Source organism: Bubalus kerabau, chromosome 8 (genome assembly GCF_029407905.1).
Source record: "Bubalus kerabau isolate K-KA32 ecotype Philippines breed swamp buffalo chromosome 8, PCC_UOA_SB_1v2, whole genome shotgun sequence".
In the NCBI taxonomy this organism is placed as follows: Eukaryota; Metazoa; Chordata; class Mammalia; order Artiodactyla; family Bovidae; genus Bubalus; species Bubalus kerabau.
The window spans coordinates 29077515-29096606 of NC_073631.1; the positions used below are offsets into that span (position 1 = coordinate 29077515).

The 19092-nt window shown below is 40.8% G+C and overlaps 1 long non-coding RNA gene across 20 annotated transcripts in view; it reads right to left on the minus strand.

Moving 5' to 3' along the window:
* The window catches only part of LOC129658989 (uncharacterized), a 353230-nt gene that overhangs the window by 200528 nt on the left and 133610 nt on the right, over positions 1-19092 (minus strand). For 10 of the 20 annotated variants that reach the window (XR_008717703.1, XR_008717708.1, XR_008717699.1 and 7 more), the window contains exons 4-6: positions 7770-7852; positions 6402-6654; positions 4292-4387 (exon numbers count right to left, since the gene is read on the minus strand). This is a non-coding gene — a long non-coding RNA (uncharacterized LOC129658989). The remainder of the gene's footprint in view (positions 1-4291; positions 4388-6401; positions 6655-7769; positions 7853-19092) is intronic. The other 10 variants (XR_008717702.1, XR_008717707.1, XR_008717700.1 and 7 more) reach the window with 3 other exon arrangements.

Consider the following 19092-nt stretch of genomic DNA (forward strand, 5'->3'; position numbering starts at 1 on the left):
GGGATGAGGTAAAGAAAGGTCATAAAATAAGGGCCATGTCTAGATAAATTATGATATTTTTCTTACTAACTTAAGAGGATGGTTTATTAAATCAATTCAGTTGTACCAGAAAGAGAGACGGAGATGGGAAACGGAGGAGAGGTGAGGGAAGAAGAGAGAAGGGAGGTGGTGGAGAGGTGGAAGAGGAGGGGAAGGGGGGGAAATGGAGAGGGGCAAGAGAAGGGAAAGAGGAAATGTGAGTATGGCTGTGTTTTGGTTGCCTTTGTACATTGGGCTGCAAAACAATTCAGAAGTTTAAAGTAGAAATAATATTAGCTAATATTTAAGAAGAAAGGGAAATGCATGACAAATGAGGGCAGAAACAAGGTAAATTATACATGATATGACAAAGAAAGCAATGGTATAAAGTAAAAAAAAAAACAATTTAAAGTTGTATACATCTTATAATCATTTCTGTTTTAAAAACAGTAGTAGTATGTGAACAAGAATTGGAAGACATCAAAATGAATAGCATTATAGAATAGACTGTTGGTTGGTTTTTTGCCTTTTTTTTCTTTTTCCTAAAACTGACTCTAATGCTAATGGATTTTCTTCCTAAGTTTGGCTGACTGAAGGCTGGAGTTGCAGGGGGTGCTCTGGTTCAGCTTTTCTGAACTTCCTTCTTTATTCCTATGATCATATCCTGTATCACCTAGTGGTGCCAGGAGGCGGGTCAGCCCACTGCAGCTCATGTATGAATTCACCCGCAGATACGTTCTCACCTGCTGGTCACGTGTCACATTAGATCAGTGAATCTTGACAGACAACTATTCTAAAAGCAGTTTCTAGAAAGAGCTGAGTGGTACATCAGTATGAATTTCTACAGGGTTTCCCAGGTTGAACTAGTGGTGAAGAATCCACCTGCCAATGCAGGAAACATAAGAGGCACAGGTTCGATCCCTGGGTTGGGAAGATCCCCTGGAGGAGGACATGGCAACCTATTCCATTGTTGCCTGGAGAATCCCCATAGACAAAGAAGCCTGGCAGGCTACAGTCCATGGGGTCGCACAGAGTCAGACATGATTGAAGTGACTTAGCATGCACAAACATGAATTTTTGGAACAGCTTGTTCTAAATGCAGGAGCTATGACACCTTCAAACTTCAAAGCCAATGGTGTGCTCAGCTTAGTTATGAAAATTGGCATTTGGGGAAATTTGTAACAGAGACATGCAGAAAGGACAAATAAGAAGGCCTGGATAGGAAATCTCCCTGCACTTTCATCGCTAGAGTCGCATAATAAGATGTTACTGGGAATGGAACAGCATCAGGGAAAATAAGCAAATATGCAGAATGTGAACAATTAAGAAAATGTCAAGTACAAAGAGCCAACTCTTATAAAGAATAAATAATTGGTGAAGCATTTACTTCTTCAGCACCCAAGGGGGGAATAAATAGAAATGAAAGAAATAGAAAGGAACTTGCTTGAAAGTGGCTTGGCAGTCTGAAGAACAGCTGGATTGAATTTAGCTTTCCCAAGCAAACAGAAGGGGAGATTTAGGGCTAACCCAACTTGTCTGTCCAGATTAATTCAGCTTTCATACAGTCATTCATCAATCAGTGTCTACCAGGTGGCCACCACTAACCGCCACATACACCAAGCAAACGATGTGTTAGGCCCAGGGAAAGCAGATCCTGCCTGCTCACCTGGGCCTCTTCTCTGCCTCTTGCCCTCTCACTGACCCTTCTTTTTGACATACCAACTCTGCCCTGGGAGGAAAGTGTGCAGCTGCATGCCACACTTGCTAGACCACCTAGGATAACCTGAAGAAATAGAAGCTGAAAGTCCAATTTTTAATGTATTACCTGTGTTTAAATTACTCTCTAGGCCCAAGATGGAGCTTCTGCTGCAAATCGAAACTTAGTTTCTTTTTTTTCCCCTTTAGCTTTCATGTCCAATTAAATGCTCTGCTTGACCAGAAATGCACTATTATCTGGTCAGCCAATTCCCAAAGGCCAAGCTTACTCTGGGCTCTATACTTATTTCTTTATTCCTTCTCACCACAAACATCCAAACAGATTGACTACGTGGCTCCAGCTAACCAGATATTTTCTGTTTTTCTCTTCCTTGTTCTTCTTTCTTTATCTTAAAAGCTCCCTGCCCTTCACCCCCATTTTGAAGCTGGCCCAATGGAGACTGTCAATTTTGTGAAGTGTTAAATAAAAACTTAAATTGCCTTCTTTAATCCTTTTTAGCACTTGGAACTAAATCATATTTTTTAGTCAATCAAAGAGTCTCAAGACATTAGTCACTTTTGACTCCTCTTGGGAAGAAACTAAGATATTAATATAAAAGAGTTAATGAAGACAAGTTTTTGCCATTGAAATGTATCCAGCATATAGTTTAAACCATTAGAGATCAATGTAAGATTGTCTACAATAAAAAAAAAAAAAAACCAGATAGCCTAGTAAAACGCACATTAAAGAGAATCAACCCAAAATTCTTACATTTTTGCCAATTTTTCCTAGCAAGTTTGACATTATCAAGTACTAAAAGGAAAGCCCAGACAGATTTTGATTATCAATGATAGATCATAAGCAGTCCTTGGCAGTGATTATCTACTAGTCTAGTATTCATGTAATACTCAACATCTCTCAGGATGCTGGGCACAGCTAAATCAGGGGTCTTCTGAGTCATGAGACTGGGGTGACTGTGCATCTGCATATTTCAAATACAGGATCAGTATGAGAGTGAACTGTGCTTTTGAACTGTGGTGTTAGAGAAGACTCTTGAGAGTTTCTTGGACAGCAAGGAGATCCAACCAGTCCATCCTAAAGGAAATCAGTCCTGAATATTCATTGGAATGACTGATGCTGAAGCTGAAAGGCCAATATTTTAGCCACCTGATGTGAGAAGCCAAGTCATTAGAAAAGACCCTGGTGCTGGGAAAGATTGAAGGCAGGAGGAGAAGGGGACAACAGAGGACGAGATGGTTGGATGGCATCCCCAACTCAATGGACATGAGTTTGAGCAAGCTCCGGGAGATGGTGAAGGACAGGGAAGCATGGCGTGCTGCAGTCCATGGGGTCACAACAAGTTGGACACGACTGAGAGACTGAACTGATGAAAGAGAAGTGTATTTACAGCATCCCATTTCTTTCTTACAGAGTGAGTTTCATTCTGGCATATTCAGGGTATAAGGAGAGCATCTCACATTGCCCACACCTTAGACTCTAGATAACTGCCTTCCTCCTCTCATACTCATGCCCTAAACTTCGAGCATACACCCACATAATCATAACAGTACAAATGAAACATCAAATCTAGTAAAGAGACTTTAGTCTGATTTAAAGCCTTGGGTGGTAGCCAGTGAATTCCTGAAACTTCAGATAGAAGAAATCCCTCTGGTATATTTGTCTTTCAGGCCAAGCTAGATGAAAAATGAAAGAAAAAAATCCCTGATTTCACGCAGAAGTACACTGAACCTACCCAACCCTTAAGCAGAGTTTGATAACCCTTTTTATAATAGAGTTACAAATACAGGGGGGAAAAAACCCATACCGTGATCTGAAAGAATGCACACTTAGAGCCAAATCTTAGAGCAACAGTTAAGTTGGCCTCAGAGGGATTAATTTAGTATATACAGGGGAAAGTCTGATTGCCTTTGTTTGGAATGCCCTGACACCTAGCCCCATGATGAAATCAAAATGACTCACCTAATCACAAATGAGACCATTGCACTGAGTGGAGAAAATCCAGACCCAATGCTCTGAGGACAAGATCATAAAACTAGGAATATTAAGACTTGGAAGGATATGAGAGTTTATCTATTCCAGTCGTCTACTTAATATATCCATTCTCTCTACAACATTATAGGAAACTGCCCATCAACTTTGTTTGAATAAAAAAATGATTATCTCATGACACCAGGTTTAAGTGACTGGGTAAGTACATGTTTAAGTAAGATTACCGGGTTCCTCAAGTATTGTGTATCCCCTTGGGTCTATTTTTTCTCATGCTGATGTAAAGCATTTGTTATATATATAGATCTGTTTGTTATATTTGTAGATCCCCCCTCCTATGTCCCTACAGGTCAAAAATGTTGAAGCCTTCTTATCCTGCCTTTTCCAAGATAACATGAGCCAATAAACCCTTTGTTTGTTCAGACCATCCATTCAAATCAGGCAGAAAAAAAGTTTACAGTGAGAAGTATATCACAAGTTTTAACATCCACTCTCCAGTTCGAGTCCCTAGGTGTTAAGTCAGAGCTACTCATATATATGTTGCCTTGAGTATATATTATTTATCCACACCTCCTTAGAGAAGAGCCATAAAATATATGAGATCAAAGAACTGGATAATTTCTTAGAAATCACCTATTCTAGTCTCTGCAGAAGCTAGAGAGATACCTAAAAAAAAAAAAAAACATGTGAGCACAGAAAACTGGGTATTTACATATTTGCAAATCAATCACTGTAAATTTAAGGATACAGTTGAGACCAATAGAATTAACAGTCAAATGCCAAGCAGTAATTTTAAGTACTTCACATGTATTAACTCATTTACTCCTTAAAATAATCCTAAGAGGTAGGCTCCAAAGTTATCTCATTTGAAAGATGAACAAACTGTGGTTTAGAGAGAGAAAATTTAAAAATCTGTGCTATGCCCTCACCATCAATTAATACTGTGGTGCAGCCCTAAAGTTTAAGTCTGAGCTCCTGACATGCAGGGAAAAGCAGGGTAGCTAAAGAAAAAGTGATCGATTCAGCATTTTCATCATCCAGCAAATGAAACAGGCCAACCTCTTCAAAAGAAAAGTCTCCTGAGAACAAAATTCAGAAAGAGTAAACGATGCATGGTCCTACATAAGAAATAATGGGCTGTAAACAATATCACAGTTTTTCTTATAAGTGTTTCTTATACAAATGTTCAATCAAACCTCAAGACAGAGCTGATCTGCAACCCAGTGATATATTTCCTCTCACTGGGGTGAGGGGTCCTTCTGCTTCTGATATGAATGTTTCCTGTCTTAAGTTCACTTAGTTTAACTTAAAAAGAAAGCTAATAGAGACAAGCAAAACAAGCAAGTGACACAACGTTTCTTGTGCTGTTCCCTGTTCAGCTGATAAAACAAGAATAAACCCTGAAATGAAACAATCTCTTAAGGTAACAACACACTAACTAAAAAAAAATTTTTCCTTGGATTGGGTCCAGCCACATCTGTGGCAACAGCCCTCTTCCTCTCTTCCCTATAATGTCTCAGCACTCAGAGTACTCCCACTTTGCTGTGTGTTGCTGTCTACACTACCTGGGGTCCCCAACACTAATGAAAAGTCAGCCTTCAACACCACTTGTATCCTTTTTTCCTGTGACAATGGAAAATTTTCTCCCATCAAAGCTCAATTCCCCCAAATATGTATTCTGAATTCCTTCCTTTTCCATCTCTCAGAAATGTGTTTCATCCACCAGCCTACTTCTATTATGACCCCCTCCAGAGGACCAGTCCCTAAAACACAAAACATCACTTTAAAGTCTTCTCCTCACCCCCGTCTTCTTCCAGGCATCCCTCTAAGTCTCACTTCCCAACCTACCCAAGGGTCTCAGAGAGGGACCCACACATGATTTCTTTGCTTTCTTTCTTCTTATCTGATATTTAACTTGAAAATAAATGACTCTTACTAAAATCGCCAGATGTGGCTCTTTGTCCTGGAGAGTTCCAAACAACTCTTCTGTTCTGATATAAGCATGCTCCTCCTCCCATCAAAAAGCAGAGCTTGGTACCCCTTGAGTCTGATATAGGTTTGTAACTGCTTTGATCAATATAATACAGAGGAAGGGATGCCTGTTAAGTTGACCTGGTAGCTGCTGCTTCTATTTTCTTCTCTTGGAGCACTGTATCCCAGAAACTAGCCATGTGCAGAGAAAATAATCCCAAGCCACATGGAGGGGCCAACTCTCGGTGCTCCCCTCCCTCAAGGGCCTACACACCATCTGTTCACTCTTCTGAAGGGCTCACCTTTTTCCTGACTCCACTCTTGACTCACTTCACTCATCCTTCACATCTGAAACTAAAAATTATTTCCTCAAAGATGTCTTCATTTGAAAAATACCAACTCAAAACAGATATCAAGATTGTAATTTGTCATCAAACATTGTGTTTCCAATTCATAGTGCTTATCACAATGTCTAATTGCTATCTTATTCTAGAATTCTTTTTAACGTCTGTCTCCCCCAATAAGCATGTAATCCTCAAATTTGTATTGTTCACCATCATGGTAGGCAGCTTCTAACATGAACTCCAATGATCACTGACCCCTGACAGTCACACTAGAATTGTGTAATTCCATCTCCTTAAGTGTGGGCTGGGCCTAGTGACTCATGTCTAATCAATAAATAAGGCAAGAGTGATGAAAGATCACTTACCTAATTAGGTTGTAAAAAGCTATGAACTGCAGCTTGCTTGCTGATTCTAATCTCTTGACTTCTCATGTTGCATGCTTTGACAAACCAAGTTGCCATGTTGGAAAGACCCAAATGGCAGAGAACTGAGGGCAATCACTGGCCAACAGCTATGGAGGAACTAAATCCTGCCAACAAATACACATACGAGCTTGGAAGCAGGTTTTCCCAGAGCTGAGCCTTGCAGTGACAACCCAGGGGACACCCTGATTTCAGCCTGAAAAGTAGAAGACTCATCTTAAACCAAGCTCAGATTCCTGATCCACAAAAATTATGAGATAATAAATGTGTTGTTTTAAGCCCCTAAACTTTAGGGTAATTTAGTATGCAACAACTTAACAGATGTGTCTCCTACCACTGAGACAATATTCTAAGCACTTCATAGGTATTCATTCATTTAATAGCTGCAACAACCTTAGGAGGTTAAGTACTAAAGGTTCTTTGATTTTACATATGAGGAAACTGAGGCAGAAAGGTTAGGTAACTGCCAAAGTTTAATCAACCAGTAAGGATCGGAGTTAGTGCTTGGTTTAGATACTTTAAGTATTTATTAAATTAATGAATACATAAAAGAAAATCTTTTACTCGGCAAACTAAAAAAATTAAAATTGGGGGGCTACTCAAACATTTGCAGCATTTTAACAAACCATGAAATCAATCAATGCATATGTAATTGACTCTCACTGTGTACTAGTACCTTTAGCTTCTATGGTTGACATAAAATATATGTTCCCTTCATCCAACTTACACTACAGATATTATAGTACTTTATACTATTTACAGATTAGTTCAGGAAATCATGTATAAGAGTCTGGTCATTGGCCATGATTTCATGACATGAGCTTTATGGCTAAGGTATATGATTCTGACCATTTTATTGACCCATGTTACCAGTTTCCACTGTAAGCAAGCCATTTTTCCACCCTAAGTAGCTAATGGGCATTTTATAGAATTCTGTTGATTACCCTTATACACTGTGCTGTTTGATGCCACTTTATGCCATCTCCTTCCTTTTCCACACCTGCAAGCAGGTCGTGGTTTATGTCAGATGATTTCATTGCTGGGAGTTAGGTGTGGCTTCCAAATGAAACAGTTCCAGAATAAGGCTTGACTCCAAAGACTGAGACTTGCCACACATCTTTCCCTTATCCCTTATTGGGAGCAAAAATGAACTCCCCAAAGTGAATGTTTTAAAAGTTTGATTTGAATAAAAGAAAACAGGTGAGACTGAATTCTTCAACATGAATCCGATTTTACCTCCTGAGGTTTTCCACTGTTTGGACAGTAATGGAATAACAAATCTGCTGATATGTGTCTCAAAGGAATGTTTACCTGACTGTGAGTCACGATGCCCACCACTTCAAGGGTGTTTTGGGAGCTGGCAGGAAGTGCTGTGTCTTCAGAGGAGGTGAGATCTATGAAAAATTTGATGTAACATAAACATTAGATTTCTAAACTATTTAAAAGGTCACCCCACCCTACATTAGAGGTCAAATCTAATTCTGAGAGATTTCACATGGATTTCTAGAATATTCTTTGGATTTCAGCACTTTTACTGTTCAGTTCATTTCTGAAGTGTGCAGGAAAGGCAGCATAGTTATCAAAAGAGCACTTGCCTTGGAGTTCGTCTGCATGACTTTCCTTCAAGTCAGTTCACTGGGCTTTATTCTAAAGTGGGAATAAGCTTATACCTATCTTTCTTCCAGGGTTAGCCTCCTTTCCACAGCTTGGTGGAATTCCCAGGAGTCAAGGAACCACAGTTGACCCTTGAACAATAAAGAGGTCTTAGGGGTGCTGACCCTCTGCAGCCAGAGTATACATCCAAGTATAACTTACAGTTGGCCTCCTACATCCATAGTTCTACATCTTTGGATTTAACCAACCAGGATCACATAGGACTGTAGTATTCACTATTGACAAAAAAATATCAACATATGCATGGATCCTTGCAATTGAAACCCATGTTTTTCAAGGGTCAAGTGTGGCTCATTCTAGGTGGGCAAACCCCTTTCTGGGGCAAGATCACTCTCATAGACATCAGTACCATCCTCCCCATATTCACTTCAACCTGCTCAGACATTTTTCACTATCCACATCTCCCCTCATATTTACATCCTGGCAATTTCAAACCTTCAGGAAAACAAAAAGCAACTTCTCTGTTCCAAAAGTCAGAGGACCACTGCCCCAGTAAGAAAGCATTTAGGGAAGAAACAGCAATCTCTCAGGCATCAGCCCCACCCCTCACCTCCCACATCATTCCTGAGAGAACAGGTTTATTTTTACTTACAGTGAGGATGGTTTAAACTAAGAAAAGGGCCCTCCGATAGTTAATATTTATTAGACACTTGTTTAATCTTGACAATAAGCCAAGAAGTAATCTCATTAGCTAAGTAGGAGTTCTCAGACCCAGAGAAATGAAGTATTTTTCCTAAGGTCACATGGTTTGTAATAAGAGAGTTAAGATTTGGGCCAGGCATTTCCTAGAAGAGAGTCTCAGCCACATCTAATTCTAACTCAAGGATATATCCTCCGATTCTTCAGTCTGCTAGTCCAGACCAGAGCTGACCCGTTAAAGTATAAATCAGGTCATTGCTTTCCTTTTTAGCATATTTTTTCATCTCAGACATTCTATTCATTTTCCACCCTCCACTAATTTTTTCTAGAAAAGAACCAGTCAGGAATTGTGAGTGTAAGCCATTATCTTGCCCCTGCTGATAGATATCTGCATTTTAAATACCTTGTTCCTAACAGTGACTTTGGTTTCCTAAGGTGCATACTTATCTCCAAACGTAACAAGCTGCATACCTTACATATCTATAGCCTTTTGTATGTCAATCATACCTCAATAAAGAAGTTTAAAAGAAAAACACCTCACTCTATTTTCAGCCTAACAGTTTCTCAGAAAGTTGCTATTAGGCATCTCTGTGCAAATGTGGAGGGGAAGATAGGGGCAGAAATCTGTAGGCAGGGCGGGGGAATTTTCTTACTGTCCCAGAAAGCACACCACACGCACCTGACAGCTCCACTCAGGGTTCCTTGCCTCGAGGTGTCTCTTTTGCTACTCAGTGAGGAAAGGAAATGACATCCGAGCCTGTTTAATTCAGCTTCATTACTAACTTTGGACTCTATAGGATACATGGCACAGTGTTAAAGAATCCACCTGCCAATGCAGGAGACGCAAGAGACGCGATCCCTGGGTTGGGAAGATCTGCTGGAGGAGGAAATAGCAACCCACTCCAGTATTCTTGCCTGGAGAATTCCATGGACAGAGGAGCCTGGTGGTCTGCAGTCCATGGGGTCACGAAGATTCAGACACGACTGAACACTCACGCACACACGCACTATAGGCTACCCAGACACAAGATAAATAAATGATGACTGACACCCCTGGGCACATCACTACCACACTGGAGAGACAGATCACACACGTAGAGCCAGGAAACAAGACAACCAAAGGTGAGTCAGTGACGGGATGTGCCAACATAATTAACTGAGAAATAACCGCTGTAGAAGACGCAGAGGCTAGAAAAATCAGTCTATGCTATGGAATTTGGAAAGGTTTCCAGAAAGTCTAGTAAAGGGAAATTAGTGAAATGTGATTTTCGTATTCTAGGGACTTTTATTATAAACATGATGAACAATGATGAATTTTCCAGAAAGTTTCACATTCAAGTATTCTTCCATGGTCCTGGATTAGACCCCAGACTTGGAAAAACACATGTCTTCATTGTTGTTTCAGAAAAAAAAAATATTATTACCATAATAACGAGGCCAAACACATTGACATTAAGAGAACAAAGACAGAATGAAGATTAAAACCTTATGCAAAAGAGATCCCAGAATATGGACATGGGCAGTTTACTTCTTAAAAATTCCACCATTTAAGAATCCAGAGGTCCCTCATGAAAAGGACAACTGACTTGATATGTTAGGAAGAACAAGCAGCCCAACAATGATTTTGCCTAAAAAATTAAGAAAAAAGTCATTGGTCAACTATCCAGGCTCTTCCTGAGAAAGAGTCCAGATATACAAGCTCAATCTGGGGACATTGATGAAAGCTTAAAGGGAAATAATGATTCTAATTGTGTACATTAGATCAATTTCTAGACTAATATTAATATATTATTTCAAATATGGGTGAAGATGCTATAGCAAAGTGGCCCCAATACACAAGCAGCTCAAACAAAATAAAGGTATCTTATTTTCTCATAGACCATATCTGGAAGGAGATTGCTGTGTTCTAAGAGCTCACTCAATGGTCCCAGTTGGGTCTAACATGTAGCTCTGCCATAATTGAAGGCAAGGGTTCTCAAATGCTTTGGTCTCAGGATACCTGTACACTCAAAAATTATTGAGGACCCCAGAAAAATCTGTTTATGTGGAAAGTATCTATTGACACTGATTGTATTCAAAGATAGAAAAACTACTTATTAACACTTGTTCATTAATTTCTTTTTTAAAGTGATGATAAACCTATTGTATGCTAACACAATTTATTTTTTTTTAATGTCTTTAAAAAGTGTAAAGACTGGCATTATTTAATTTTTTTTTAAATCTCTTTTGTGTCTGGCTTAATAATAGATGACATGATGACGGTGGTGGTGGTGATGACTGAATGTTCAATCTAGTGCAGCAGTTTGTTTTATTTATTTATTTTAATTTTATTTTATTTTATTTTTAAACTTTGCATAATTGTATTAGTTTTGCCAAATATCAAAATGAATCCGCCACAGGTATACATGTGTTCCCCATCCTGAACCCTCCTCCCTCCTCCCTCCCCATTCCATCCCTCTGGGTTGTCCCAGTGCACCAGCCCCAAGCATCCAGTATCGTGCATCGAACCTGGACTGGCAGTTTGTTTTAGTTAAAGTGTGTGAAGAGAATCTAGCCTCACACAACTATATAGCTGAGAAAAGGGACAGCAGTATAATAGCCTTTTCAGATGGTTGCAAATGTTGTTCTTTAATACTATACCAAAACTCAAGTGGTATTTTCTAAAAAGGTTGTTGCAATATGAAATCTGAAACCTTATCAATGAACTTTTTATACTCTGTCACATTAAAATCCATATAATGGTGATTGCACACTGATTACTTATGTCAAATATTATCAAACAGAGAAGCAAAGTTTCTTATTTTATACTACATGTTTTCCACACATGGGCTCTTTTACCCCTGTGTGATTTCATAACCTCATGCATCTATCCCTTTGGAAATTACTGGTTCACTGAGTTATGCCAAACTGCCAAATGTTGATACATTTTCTTGTACTACAGCAGAAAATCACGTTCATTCATATCACTGCCGACCTCAGAATAAAAGTTTTTTAAGTTTTTAAGCAGTGAGATGTTGTCAGGTTCATAGTGGCAGATACATATTTTCCAAAATTCAAATTTCTGTCCTCATCAGTTTGACTGATGTCCCCAGGAGAAAGGGGGAACAATGATGCATGAATATAAGGCCAATACTTTCTCTTCAAGTAAGTGACCAAAAATGTCAACCCGAATATCCCATTAGTGATCTCTCAGCTCCATGGCCTTAACCTAGCTGCAGGTGAGAGGGAAAAGATAGGCTCTAGCTAAGCAGCCCAATTACACAGAAGAGGGACGACAAATCTGGGCATATGATAATCTCTACACTAGTCCAGTGAATTAATGAGCAGGTCAAGTGTAAGGACAGTCATGCCCGAGGGCCTGTGGACAGTTGAGGACACAGGTACTCGGGCTTTGTACCTGGTAACAGGGTACAGCCCTGATCAGAGGGAGCCTGGAGACGGTGGGATAGGAGCAGAGGAATTGCTCCAACCACAGCCCCCAGCCTGTGGCTAGGAGGATGGAGCATCGGGAAGAGGGTCCTCAAAAGGAGTCCTCAGAGTTACAGGCAGGAGAGGATCCCTGGAGAAACACAGAACAGTGGGACCCCTGAGGCCAAAAGAGAACAGATCATTCATGACCTTTGGTGAGTGTATGGTAGGGCACCCAGTGACCCCTTCCACCAGCGAGAGCCTTGGATTGCAGGCATATCGCCAACTGAGCTGGGCCAGAAACGGGCTGCTCTGTGACTCTTATCGTGGCCTCACTCTGTCCCCGGGCTGGAGAGCTGGGGCAAATCTGGGGAGTTTTATGATGTTTTTACAGCTCTACTTGCTGAAAACATATTCCTGCTTAAGAGTTGGATCCAAATATTTTATTTGTGTTTCCCTTCTCGATAGCAACAAGCAGAGAAGGGAAAAGCAGTGAACAGAAAACATGCTCTTCTGCAGAAACCTGAAGAGAACTTGGTGCACAAAGGGAAAGAAAATAGGGGGAAAGGTAGCTCTGGTCCTGAAGAATAAAATCCTAATAATCACAGCAAATGTGCTGGAAGCTGAGACAAAACTGTGCTTGTAAATCTAGACAAATGGGAAATATGGGACCAGAAAGTTTCTAACTTCTGTGCCTTATCCAACATGCCTGCAAATATACACAGCAACCAAAGGAAAGGGCTGTTTTGAGACTGGATCCAGGTCAACCAAGAGGTCACAGGTCCTTGGGCTACATTCATTAGCAGCAGACAGAAAGTGTAAAGGGGTTTGTTGTTCAGTCGCTCAGTTGTGTCCAACTCTTTGCAACCCCATGGACTGTGGCCTGCCAGGTTCCTCTCTCCATGGGATTCTTCAGATAAGAGTACTGGAGAGGGTTTCCATTCCCTCCTCCAGGGGATCTTCCCAACCCAGGGATCAAACCTCACTGGCAGGTGAGTCCTTTACCACTGAGCCACCAGGAAAACCTTAAAGGGGCTGACAGCAAAATAACTTCACAGGGATCATCCTCATTCATGTTTTCCCAACTGACCCCCTCACTGCTTCTATTTTTCCTGTACTGGCACTCTCTGCCCTACAAAGGAAAGCACTTTTTGTTGCTGTTGTTGTTTTAAACATATTCTTCTCATAATTAACTCAGATTAAAGGACATACATCTCTAGCCTATCCCTGGAGAAGGGAAAGGCTACCCACTCCAGTATTCTGGCCTGGAGAATTCCATGGACTGTATAGTCCATGGGGTCGCAAAGAGTTGGACACGACTGAGTGACTTTCACTTCACATCAAAGGACATACAGACAATAAAACCATACACATGAAACACATTGGAACCCAAGAAGCGAAAGAAAACATATACCCTAACCTCAAGGATATACACACTCCTTGTAACTGGACCTGAATTTTGAATCCAAAGTTTTGTACAGATTTGGCAAAAGGGGCAAACCATTATTTTCATGGTTCTCAGTTATTAGAAAGGAGAAAGTAAAATTTTTGTGGGCTCTAAAGCATCACATTTTTCATATGAGTCTTCTAATGGGAGTCATTGTGTTCCATTATGGACATCATTCTCATTACCACTTCTGTGGTCCAGGCAAATCAAAGCTCATTTAACCCTAAGCCTATGATTTATAGTACTGGCTTTTTTGTGCAGATTTTCTAAGAACCTACAAGAGGATAACAAATTTCACATAAAATGAACTAATAATTTTTTAAATTATTCTAATTGAAGTAAGGGGTTTCCCTGATAGCTCACTTAGTACAGAATCCACCTGCAATGCAGGAGACGCTGGTTTGATTGCTGGGTCAGGAATATCCGCTAAAGAAGGGATAGGCTACCCACTCCAGTATTGTTGGGCTTCCCTTGTGGCTCAGTTGGTAAAGCATCTGCCTGCAAGGCAGGTGAGACCTTGGTTCATTCCCTGGGTTGCGAAGATTCCCCTGAAGAAGGGAAAGGCTACCCACTCCAGTATTTTGGCCTGGAGAATTCCATGGGAAGTAAGTCTGACCTGGTAATACCTGGCCATGTTGGGGGCACCCATGCTAGCCAGAGGTGTGGTTAGGAAATATTGCCTCCAAATGAATCAAAATGTCCATCTCATCACAAAGGCTCTGGACACCATGACTGGCCTCTCTGAAAAGTATTTGATTTTAGATTATAGGCCAAAATATCAAGTCTTGCCTATATCAGGAGAAACTGAAATTTGGAGCAGGTCACTTAACCTCTTAGCTTCAACACCCTCATTTTTAAATGAATAATAAGATAGCTACCATTTTCTGAGACCCTACTGTGTGCCAGTTGCCCTTTAATATGGATTATAAGTTCCAGGAGAGCAGGCTCAGTATTTCTTTTGCTCACTTTTGTATTCCCATCATCTAACACAGGTCTTTAGATTGCACTGTGCTGAAGGAGACTCTTGAGAGTCCCTTGGACAGCAAGATCAACCACTAAACCCTAAAGGAAATCAACCCTGAATATTCATTGGAAGGACTGATGCTGAAACTGAAGCTACAATATTTTGGCCATCTGATATGGTGAAGAGCCGACTTATTAGAGAAGACCCTGATGCTGGGATAAGATTGAAGACAAAAGAAGAGGGCAGCAGAGGATGAGATGGTTGGATGGCCTCACTGACTCGATGGACATGAGTTTGAGCAAACTCCAGGAGATAGTGAAGGACAGGGAAGCCTGGTGTGCTGCAGTCCATGGGGTCACGAAGAGTTGGACACGACTGAGCAACTGAACAACCACAACACAGATATGGCACACAGTAGATGCTTAATAAAAAAAAAAATTTAACTAATTAAATGTCCTCTATGAGGAAAACACTGCAAGCAAGCATTGTTCCTATCTTATCGCTGAAGAAACTGAGGCTCAGAATGTTTGAGGCAACTTTTAGAGAGTCACACGGCTGGTTACATAGAGTGGCCTGACTAGCCTCAGAGGCTGTAGCAATGGAAACAGAGCTGAGCATGTTTCAAGGCTCCTCCCAGCACCAATAGGCAATGGTTCCCCACCACTGACGGGCAGCCAACACCCCTAAGCATGGGGCTACCTGTTGTGGAAAGAGTTCCTGCCTCATGCAATTTCTCAACAATCTTCACCACTACCTCAAGCACCCAGAGCTGTGGCTCCAGCAGCTTTGGGCATCAGCCAGGGTGGGGAGTTCTCATGAGGCAGAGTAATCATCAGAGAAAGTTACCCTGGAGAGCTCTTCGCATGTCTAAGAGACCTCTGGTCAACATCTGCTTTCTGCTGCTACCTGAGGATCTCAGTACTTCATCTTCTCTGCTGAGATTTAGCAAAAATGAATGTCACCTTGAAACAAATCAGTATAGTAAACATACATTGATAAGGCAGTAGGTGTGTGGAGGATGACCATTTGACCTAGTTTATGGTCATTTTGTTTCATTAAAGTTCAAAACAGAAAGACATGTTCAACTCAGCTTGAACACTATGCTTTCTTGGTGCTCTTAACTTTCTCCTTCTTTCAACCTACTATCCTACTATTTATGAGGGATAAAATCCCTCAGTCACTTCTTAAAAATATGTTTTCTATTTGCTGAGGACTATTATGAAGGACACAATAAATTTCACAAAGTGCTAATAGGGACAAGCCACATGTTTCACTTTTTTCTCACCAAGCAAAATTGACAGCTTCCCTCTCATCAAATGCAGGGGTTTCACCATTTTATCCTTCCATCAACACAGCTTATACCCTGCCTGTGACTGGGATCTAAGAAGGGAGGGCCTCAGACAGTAAACCCAATATCACAATTCCTTATTTCTTTGGGGAGGAGAAGCTGTGTTTATTGTCTTATGCAGGGAAAATACATTGCTTCAAACGAAGCAACTGACCAAGAATTAATCTCAAAAATATACAAGCAGCTTATGCAGCTCAATACCAGAAAAATAAATGACCCAATCAAAACATGGGCCAAAGAACTAAATAGACATTTCTCCAAAGAAGACATACAGATGGCTAACAAACACATGAAAAGATGCTCAACATCACTCATTATCAGAGAAATGCAAATCAAAACCACAATGAGGTACCATCTCACGCTGGTCAGAATGGCTGCTATCAAAAAGTCTACAAACAATAAATGCTGGAGAGGGCGCGGAGAAAAGGGAACCCTCTTATACTGTTGGTGGGAATGCAAACTAGTACAGCCACTATGGAGAACAGTGTGGAGATTCCTTAAAAAACTGGAAATAGAACTGCCATACGACCCAGAAATCCCACTGCTGGGCATACACACCAAGGAAACCAGAATTGAAAGAGTCACATGTACCCCAATGTTCATCACAGCACCATTTACAATAGCTAGGACATGGAAGCAACCTAGATGTCCATTGGCAGACGAATGGATAAGAAAGTTGTGGTACATATACACAATGGAATATTACTCAGCTATTAAAAAGGATGCATTTGAATCAGTTCTAATCAGTTCTGACTGAGTTCTAATCAGTTCATCTAATGATGAAACTGCAGCCTATTATACAGAGCAAAGTAAGTCAGAAAGAAAAACACCAATACAGTATATTAATGCATGCTGCTGCTGCTGCTAAGTTGCTTCAGTCATGTCTGATTCTGAGTGACCCCATAGACGGCAGCCCACCAGACTCCTCCATCCCTGGGATTCTCCAGGCAAGAACACTGGAGTGGGTTGCCATTTCCTTCTCCAATGCATGAAAGTGGAAAGTGAAGTTGCTTAGTTGTGTCCAACACTTAGCAACCCCATGGACTGCAGCCCACCAGGCTCCTCTGCTCATGGGATTTTCCAGGCAAGAGTACTGGAGTGGGGTGCCATTGCCTTCTCCATATTAATGCATATATATATGGAATTTAGAAAGATGGTAACAATGACCAATGTGAGACAGAAAAAAAAAAAGACATAGATATAAAGAACAGACTTTTGGACTCTGTGGGAGAAGGCAAGGGTGGGATGATTTGAGAGAATAGCATTGAAACATGCATAAAAGAATACATGAAATAGATCATCAGTCCAAGTTCGGTGCATGAAACAGCACACTCAAAGCCGGTGCACTGGGACAACTCTGAGGGAAGGGATGAGGAGGGAGGTGGGAGGGAGGTTCAGGATGGGGAACACACGTACACACATGGCTAATTCATGTCAATATATGGCAAAACCACTACAATATTGTAAAGTAATTAGCCTCCAATTTAAATAAAGTAATTAATTTTTAAAAATACATTGCTTCAGTACTAAAATCAAGTTGTTGATGCCCTGTACCCCTCCTATATCTTGGTTATAGGTTGTATCTTGCTTCTTCCTCCCACAAATTTCTTTTAAAAAGTCTACAAATAACAAACGCTGGAGAGGGTGTGGAAAAAATGGAGTGCTCCTACACTGTTGGTGGAAATATAAGTTGGTACAGCCACTATGGAAAATAGCCTGGAAGTTCCTCAGAAATCTAAAAATGGAGCCACCATATGATCTAGCAATCCCACTCCTAGGCATATATCCAGACAAGACTGTAATAAAAAAAAATATATGCAGCCCTATGTTCATAGAATACTATTCACAATAGCCAAGATATGGAAACAACCTAAATGCCCATCTACAGATGAATGGATAAAGAAGATGTGGTGCCTATATACAACGGAATACAATGCTATGCTATGCTAAGTCACTTCAGTCGTGTCTGACTCTGTGTGACCCCAGAGATGGCAGCCCACCAGGCTCCCCCGTCCCTGGGATTCTCCAGGCAAGAACACTGGAGTGGGTTGCCATTTCCTTCTCCAATGCATGAAAGTGAAAAGAGAAAGTGAAGTCACTCAGTTGTGTCCGACTCCTAGTGACCCCATGGACTGCAGCCCACCAGGCTCCTCCATCCATGGGATTTTCCAGGCAAGTGTACTGGAGTGGGGTGCCATTGCCTTCTCTGTATGGAATACTATTCAGCCATAAAAAAGAGTGAACAAATGCCATGTGCAGCAACACAGATACAACTAGAGATGTATCTGTCAGTCAGAACGAGAAAGACATCTGATATAAATCATAAAATATGGAATCTAAAATATGGCACAAAAGAACCTATATCTACAAAACAGAAATAGACTCTTAGACATAGAGAACTGACTTGCGGTTGCCAAGAGGGTGGGGCGGGAAGGCCTGGGAGTTTGGATCAGCATATGCAAGCTACTATACATAGGATGGATAAACACTAAGGTCCCACTGTGCATAGCACAAGGAACTATATTCAATATCCTTTGACAAGCCATAATGGAAAAAAAGATTATTAAATTAAAAAAAAGAATGTCTACATGTGTAGACATACAGAGTCACTCATATATACTGAGTCACTGCTACACAGCAGAGACTGGCACATTATAAATTAACTATATTTTTCAATCAAAAAAATAAAAATTTTAAAAAGCTCAGGTTTTATTATACAGAAGTAATGTGTCCCCAAATCACCAATCCACTGTGATTGTATTTTATCTGTGTAGTTTGATATGAATCAGCAAGAACTTTAGGCTCTGATCTCACGAAAGCTAAATAACCCTGTGGACACAGCGGTGAAGTTGAGATAGAGGAGGGATGAGGAGGGGTCTTCCTGCCCTACCAAGGCCAGGAGCTCCCTTATTCTCCCACTGCCCTCTCCTATTGGCCACCAGATGCCTACAAACAGCCTGAACTCAGAAACTGAGGGTCTGCAGTGGCCTGTGCTATTCTCCACACACACAGGGCACTGGCTTCAATACTGGACAAGGAGGAAGAAAGAAAGAATAGCAGAGAAAAATGAGTAGTAAACAGACATAAAGGCAGCTGAGGGATGGAGGAGACAGACAGAAATGAAGTAGAAAACAGGAAACATCAGATTCTGCCA